The sequence below is a fragment of the Tupaia chinensis genome, unplaced genomic scaffold, assembly GCF_000334495.1.
Source record: "Tupaia chinensis unplaced genomic scaffold, TupChi_1.0 Scaffold149831_1, whole genome shotgun sequence".
Classification (NCBI taxonomy): domain Eukaryota; kingdom Metazoa; phylum Chordata; class Mammalia; order Scandentia; family Tupaiidae; genus Tupaia; species Tupaia belangeri.
In genome coordinates this window covers 1,977,952-1,985,737 of record NW_006209676.1, presented here as the reverse complement: position 1 = coordinate 1,985,737, position 7,786 = coordinate 1,977,952, and positions in this window count along the sequence as shown.

Here is a 7,786-nt window from a genome sequence, read left to right as displayed (position 1 = left end):
GATATACCCCAAGGGAACAGAATAGAGAACCCAGAAATTAATCCCAAAACAAGCAGCCAACTGATTTTTGACAAAGAGCACAAGACAATCCAATGGGGACAAGAAAATTTGTTTAGCAAATAGTGCTGGAAAAATATGGATATACACCTGCAGGAAAATGAGACTGGATTCATCTCTCACCACTAACAAAAATCAACTCAAAATGGATCAAAGATCTAAATGTAAAATCTCAAACTATAAAATTGCTGGTAGAAATCATAGAGGAAACTCAGAGATATTGGAGTAAGCAAATCTAATAAAACCCCAAAGCACAGATAATAATCCCAAGAATAGACAAATGGGACTATATCAGACTAAAAATTGTCTGCACAGCAAAATAAAAAATAGAGTGATGAGACACCCCTCATTTGCAAACTATGCCTTAAATAAGAGATTGAGAACCAGAATTTACAGGGAACTCAAGCATCTTATCCGGGGGGGCGGGGGGGAATTGATCCAATTAAAAGATGGGCAAATGAACTGAACAGATAACGCTCCAAGGAAGACATATAAACAACCAAAAAGCATATGAAAACATGCTCAACATCTTTTTTCATAAAGGAAATGCAATTCAAAAACCACAATGAGATACCAGTTAACCCCAGTCAGAATGACTAAGATTAATAAAATACATAATGATAAATGCTGGTGAAAAGAGAATCCCCCTACACTGTTGGTGGGAATGTAAATTAGTACAGCCACTATGGAGAATATTATAGAGGTTACTTAAAAACCTATAAATAGAACTACCATAAAATCCAGTAATTCCACTCCTGGGTATCTACCCAAAGGGGAGGAAAACCTTCAGTTGGAAAAATACTTGCACATTCATGTTCATTGCAGCATTATTCACAATTGCTAAACTTGGAATCAGCTCAAATATCCAAGAACAGATTAGTGGATTGAAAAAATGTAGCACATATACACTATGGAATACTACTCAGCCATAAAGAACAATGATAGTCTGACATTTGTTATAAAGTGCATAAATAAGAATGATTTAATGCTAAGTGAAGCAAACCAGACTATGAAAGACAGGCATTGTATGTCCCACCTAATATATGAATGTTTGCACTCAATGACAGATACTGAAAGAATCAGAAGGTTTAATAAATGGAAGAGTGGGGCCAGCAGTTGGCATAATGGTTATGTCACTGGACTCCCATGTAGTTGACCATGGTTCAAGTCCCAGACCCAATGGCTTAAACTTACGCCAGGCGCATGTGCGTGTGAGCCCAAGATCCCAAGAGAAGAATGAAGAAGGGATTGCAGCATGGCCAACCTCCTTGGGGGGGGAGTGATTTTTCATTTTCTGTATCTCTATCTCTCTCTATCTCTCTCTATCTTTCTGGCAAGGGCACATGTCCTATAGCAAAAACCTCTCCAAAAAAAAAAGGAAAGAAAAACTCTGGCCATACAGTAATAATTAAATTTTTTAAATAAATAAATGAAAGGGCAATTGAAGATGCTAGAAACAGTATTCAAGGAGATGTATAACTGGGGAGGGAGTTAAGGAAGGAGTTAGGTAGAAAAACACTTAAGAGAAATAAAAATAAAAATATCTATTGATGATAATGTATATGGTAATATTTATGACCTGACTAATATGCACTGTATTCTCACTAGGGAAAACCAGTTTGTATACTGTAAAGATATATAGTGATTAAATATAATTTTTTAAATTATTTTTAAAAAAAACAGAAATGGAATAAACTACCTCAATGTAATAAAGGCTATATATAAAAAAGACCACAGTTAACATTATGCTCAATGGTGAAAATTGAAAGTTTTTTCCCTTAAATCAGAAACAATCCATGAATCTCCACTCTTGCTACTTCTATTCAACAAAGTACTAGGAGTCCTTGACTCAGCAATTAAACAAGAAAAAAATAATGAAGTTATTCAAATTAGGAAGGAAAACATAAAAACATCCCTGTTGCAGACATGTTCTTAAATATACAAAACTTCAAAGACTCTATTTTAAAAACTGTTAGAATAAAGTAATTCATTAAGTTTGCAGGATACAAAATCAACATACAAAAATCAGTTGTAGTTCTATATGCTCACAACTACCTATCTGAAAAGGAAATTGAGGGAACGATCCCATTTATAATAATATTAAAAAGAATGAAATACTTAGAAATAAACTAAGGATTTGAAAAACTCACATATTGAAAAGTAAAAAGATTGATGAAAAAAATTAAAAAGACATAAATAAAAACAGTTGGTGTGATGGCTATGTCACTGGACTGGCATGTAACCAACTGCAGTTTGAGTCACAGATCCAGTGGCTTAAACTCACATCGGGCACATGCATATGTGTGCCCAAGATCCCTAGAGAAGAATGGAGGAGAGGGGATTGCGGCGTGACCATCCCCCGGGGGGTTTACTTCTCACTTTCTGTCTCTCTGTCTCTCTCTGTCTTTTTGTCGAGCGCACACACCCTATAGCAAAAACCTCTCCAAAAAATTCATATTTATGGATTGGAAGACTTACTATCATTAAAATGTCCGTATTAGTCAAAGCAATCTACAGATTCAGTACAATCTCCTACAAAAACCTCATGGTATTTTTTACATAAATAGAAAAACAATTCCAAAATTTGTATGGAAGCACAAAATACCACTAATGGTCTAATCAATCATGAGAAAGAACAAAGCTGGAGGCTTTCTGGTTCAAAATATATTACAAAGGTCAAGCATGTAGCATGGTAGTTGAGGTGCCACAAGGCCAACTGCAGTTCAAGTATCAAACTCAGCAGCTTGTTTTCTCACTTTCACTCTCTCTATCTCTGTCTCTCCCTGGTGGGTGCATGTCCCCTATAGCAAATTGAAAGATAATAATAATTATAAATAAAATGAAGCTATATAGCCCCAGCTAGGAACTACTTTATAATATGTTCATTCTACTCAATGAGGTTTATGCCTAAAGTCAGACTTGTGTTCATGGATATGTATATATCAGTTACGCTTGCTATTGGAAATATTTAGATTAATTAAGTTCATTGGCAAATCAATAAAATGGAGGGGAAGGCATAGAAAGCAACCATAGATACCACAGACAGTGTGAGAGGAGGGTGGGACATGGGTGGGTGAAAGATAGGGAATCAAGGATGGGGGGAAAAAAAGCAAAATATACAAGAAATGGAAAACTATTTGTTGACAACAACACATATGTTGATGTGCTTGATTGCGCTGATATACAGTATATTCTGGATGGAAAATATCATTTTGTATGCTGTAATGATGTATAGTGAATGGGTGTAAATAAATAAATTTAAATTAAAAAATAAAATAAAATAATTTTAAAAATACAAATACAAATAAATAAATATATATGTATGTATATAATTTATATATAACAAAGCTACAGTAATCAAAACATGACACTGTTATAAAGACAGACATAGACCAAATGAATGGGATGGAGAGTCCAGATATAAGTTCATGCACAAATGATAAAATGATGTTTGACAAGGGTGCCAAGAAAACACACCAGGGAAAGGATAGTCTCTTCAGCAAATGGTGGTAGAAAAACTATATATCCAAATTCAAAAAAAAATTACCCTGAACCCTTATCTTATATAAACAAAAATAAACTATATACTGATAGAAGACTTAAACATGTGACCTAAAACCCTAAAACTCCTAGAAAACAACAGAGGAAAATCTTTATTGCACTGGTCTTTACAGAGATTTCATGACTAGGACATGAAAAATACAGGCAACTAAATAAATAAATAAATGGCTCTACATCAAACTAAAACCCTTTTGCACAGCAAAAGAAATAATCAACAGCATGAAGAAACAACCTACAGAATGGAAGAAAATATTTGCAAACCACATATCTGATAAGATATATCAGAATCTGTTCAGAATTTATACAACTCAATAGCAAAAAAAATTCAAAATTAAAATAAAAAGACTCAATAAAAAAAAATGGAACAAGGGCTTGAATAGACATTTCTCAAAAAAAGACACAAATGGTCACCAAGTGTATGAAAAAAAAAATGCCCGGCATCGTTAGTTATCAGGGAAATGCAAATCAAAAGCACAAAGTTAACACCTCACACCTGTCAGGAAGGCTATTATCAAAAATAACAAAAGACAGAGTCTAGAAAATGGGACCAAGGAACTGGACAATGGGACAGAGTGTTACCACAGCACTGTGAGAGGCTGACTCATACGGAAAGGTTCTAGGTTCTCATCCAAAGATTTCCCTGAGTATACCAGAGAAGTATATGCCCATGACTTGGATCTGACTGAGGGTGGATTGCAGTGTCAAGATCTTATTAGTGGTACTGTCTCTCTGTCTCTGTCTGTCTATCTCTCTCTCTCTCTCATCCATGGAGGAAATAGATAAATAAAACTTTTTAAAAAATCTGATACTATTGGGACCAGCAGTTAGCATAATGGCTATGTCACTGGACTCCCATGTAGTAGACGGCGGTTCAAGTCTCAGACCCGGTGGCTTGAAACTCAACGCCGGGCGTGTGTGCGTGCGTGCCCAAGATCCCGAAAGGAGAATGGAGAAGAAGGGACTGCGGCTTCGCCATCCCCCCTGGGGGGTGATTTCTCACTTTCTGTCCCTCTGTCTCTCTCTGTCTGTCTTGCGAGCACAAGCGCCCTATAGCAAAAAAGAAAACCTCCCCCTCCCAAAAAATAAAAATAAAAAATCTGATACTATTTTCCAAAGAGAGGTTAGAAGGGGAGGCATTTTCTCCATCTTAAGTATTAGGAATGTATTAGTATTATGTTGTATTAGTATTAGTATTAGGTTGTCAGGAAAGTCATGACATAGTTTTCTGTTTTTCTATGCAAAAATGTGTCATGACTCCTGACAACCCAATGTAATCACAGCAGTATTTAATGAGGATATCCTCTAACCCTTCTTAAACTGGAAGAGCTCCTTTCTCTTTATAGATCCTAGGAAGCCAAAACTCAGAGCAGGTCAGTGACTTCTCTGAGGTCAGACAGCCTGTCAGCAGCAGACTCAGAATGAGCAACAAATCTCTTGGCACATCGCTTCTGGAATTCTGCTGGGACACCCAGCTGGATGTGGGTTTTGTTTTTTGCTTTTTTTTTTTTTGGAACAGAAAACACACAATCATGCAAACACGACCAATTGATTATGCCTGAAGAACACAGCTCTCCAGATCAAAGCATCTACACTGAGACCTCTCAGCACTGATTTTTCTAGTCTTGCTACTACTGAATCTTCTTTAGATGAGTCAACGCATTTCTTTAGTCTTTTTTTCTCCAGTGGAAAACTGGTTCTTTCTTCTTATTTTTACTAAATAATGTTGCAGTAGTGAATTTTTTCTTTCCCTCATTAAAGTAGTGCTGGGTTGGGTCAGAGGAAAGCAGATTTAAGGCCTCTGCCTTTGTAACCAAGCCCTGGTCTTTAATTGGGACCTCCTCCTAGCAGCATCCCCATTGCCCACGGCAGGAAGACATCTTTAGTTGGGTCATGAATTCTGATTTTTTTTCACCTGAAGTCTCGAGCACTCCCAACAAATAAAATTTTAATATAATTGGTTTCAGTGCATCTAGGAGCCTTTTAATTACCCTCCGAAAGATGCTTAGGCAACAGCTTGCTATTAGGTTAAACAGTGTCAGCATCTGTACTGTAAACACTAACAGGTTTATTACACTCTGCAAACCAACATTTGTCTTCTGTTATTTTTTCTCTAAAGTGCCTTCTTTGGAGGGGTACATCTCCAATTCAACCAGCAAAATGGACATCACGCTAATTGAAATGCCACCTTTTCTTCTTACTCCCCTCAACATTGGAGCCTGGATATTCAGCCACCATCATAAAACCGTGGGACACCTTGTGATAATTCAGGCGCCGATTACACAGCCAGCGGACTCCACAGGCAGGTCCTCTCTTCTCCTCTGGCATCTCACGTCTGGCCATTTCACTGCTCATTAGTCCCTTTTCCAGAGAGTGAGCAGGGAAAACAAAAGAAGATGAAATTCAAACCCATTCGTTTGCTCCCTATTAGCGGCTCTAGTTAAAAGTTTAGTAGGAAAGCTGGCTGAAATGATTAATTAATATAAAGTTTGAGGGCTGTCTCTGCAGCTCGTTTAAGCTCTCCCTTACTCTTGAAATCATCTATAGTACAATATGTACTGGCCTTGGACTAGGCTAACACAGTCACACGATCGTCTTGACCAGAACAAAATGATCACTGCAAGTACTAGAGTCTTCCCCAAGTTCATAGAAAATGCACATGAGAAAACTATGCAGATTTCAAAATATCTATTTAATTGCCAGAGGGCACATACACTCACTAGAGAGAGACAAATACAGAAAGAGAGAGAACAGCCCCAAATGGGCCATGGTCACACTATCTCTCTCCATTTTTCCATCCTATCTTGATTTGGGGTGTACACACACACCCTGAGATGTTTTCCCATCTGGGGCCAGGATTTGAACCACAGTTGGCCATGTGGGATAAAGCCTTTTTTTTTTTTTTTTTTGGAAAAATAGAGTATATATGTATTCTTTTTTTTTTTAATTTTTATTATCATCATAATCTTCTTTATATTACATTGGATTACATATAACTTTACAGTGTATTACATTGTTTTTTCAAAAGGGAATGTCATGCATGTCAGTCAGTACAGAGACATTAATCTCCCCACTTCAACATTCCATATCTTTTCTGTTTTCCCCAATCATTATTTTTATTATTCTAATTATTTTTATAAAACAGTCAATTGCTATTTCTCGTTTTGCTTGTAAAAATACTTTGCCCATCATGAAATACTTCTCAGACCAATCCAGTTGAGAATACTATACATGTCATCATCAACAGTTAATAAGCCCTATCTGTTTCTCACTAACGTCCTGTCTCTCTATTGTTCACTTGCTATCTTTCTCTATCCTCTTCTCTTCACTTACCCCATTCCACACTGTCCTATTCTCATTAAGTACCTTCACTGTTTTTATGTCCTCCGATTTTTAAGCCTTCTTTAATCACTAGGCTCGGGCCAACTCACAACTTCAAATTTTTGCACCAAAATAAATTCATAATTTAATTTCATCTTTCCATGAATTTTTGAAGTCCCCTTGTAACTGAGGAAACAAAACTGATGTCAGATTTTCTTCTAAAAAATTCCAAACTTTGTGTTAGCTCACATAACCTTTTAGAGTTTTTTAAATGAAATTATAGAGTATCCTTTGACTACTAAAAAAATTGGGAGAGCTACTTCTTTATTCTGCTTCCAGAAATCCCACTACAGAGAAAGTCATACTTATGGAAATAACAAATCTTAATAATGCTATCAGGAAAGCTGACTCTTAATGATAAAGAATTTACACAAGATACTAAGCAAACATTGCAGCAAGCTAATCTGGGCTGTTAAATAAACAATTCATAGTGATCATGCAAGATAAACCCTTCACAAAGAAAAAAATAAGTTTAAGCTTTTCCAAGGAAATACTAACCTGAAGATAGAGAAAAATATCCATTAAATTTAAAGAAACAGACAGGCTATATCTTCCTCTAGCCAAAAACACTTTGATATTTGTTGTTTTATTCCAAACACAATTTTAATATTTCGCCAGAAAATTCTTTTCCATCTAAACATACAGTTTTCTATTATAACTGAATATATATCCAAAACCCAAAACTTTTATAGAAGAACTACATCTCTAATCTTTGAAAAACATAGTAAGATATAAATTTGCTGAAATTCACTTTATTATCAAATTTGTGAATATATCCAAGGCATAAGAT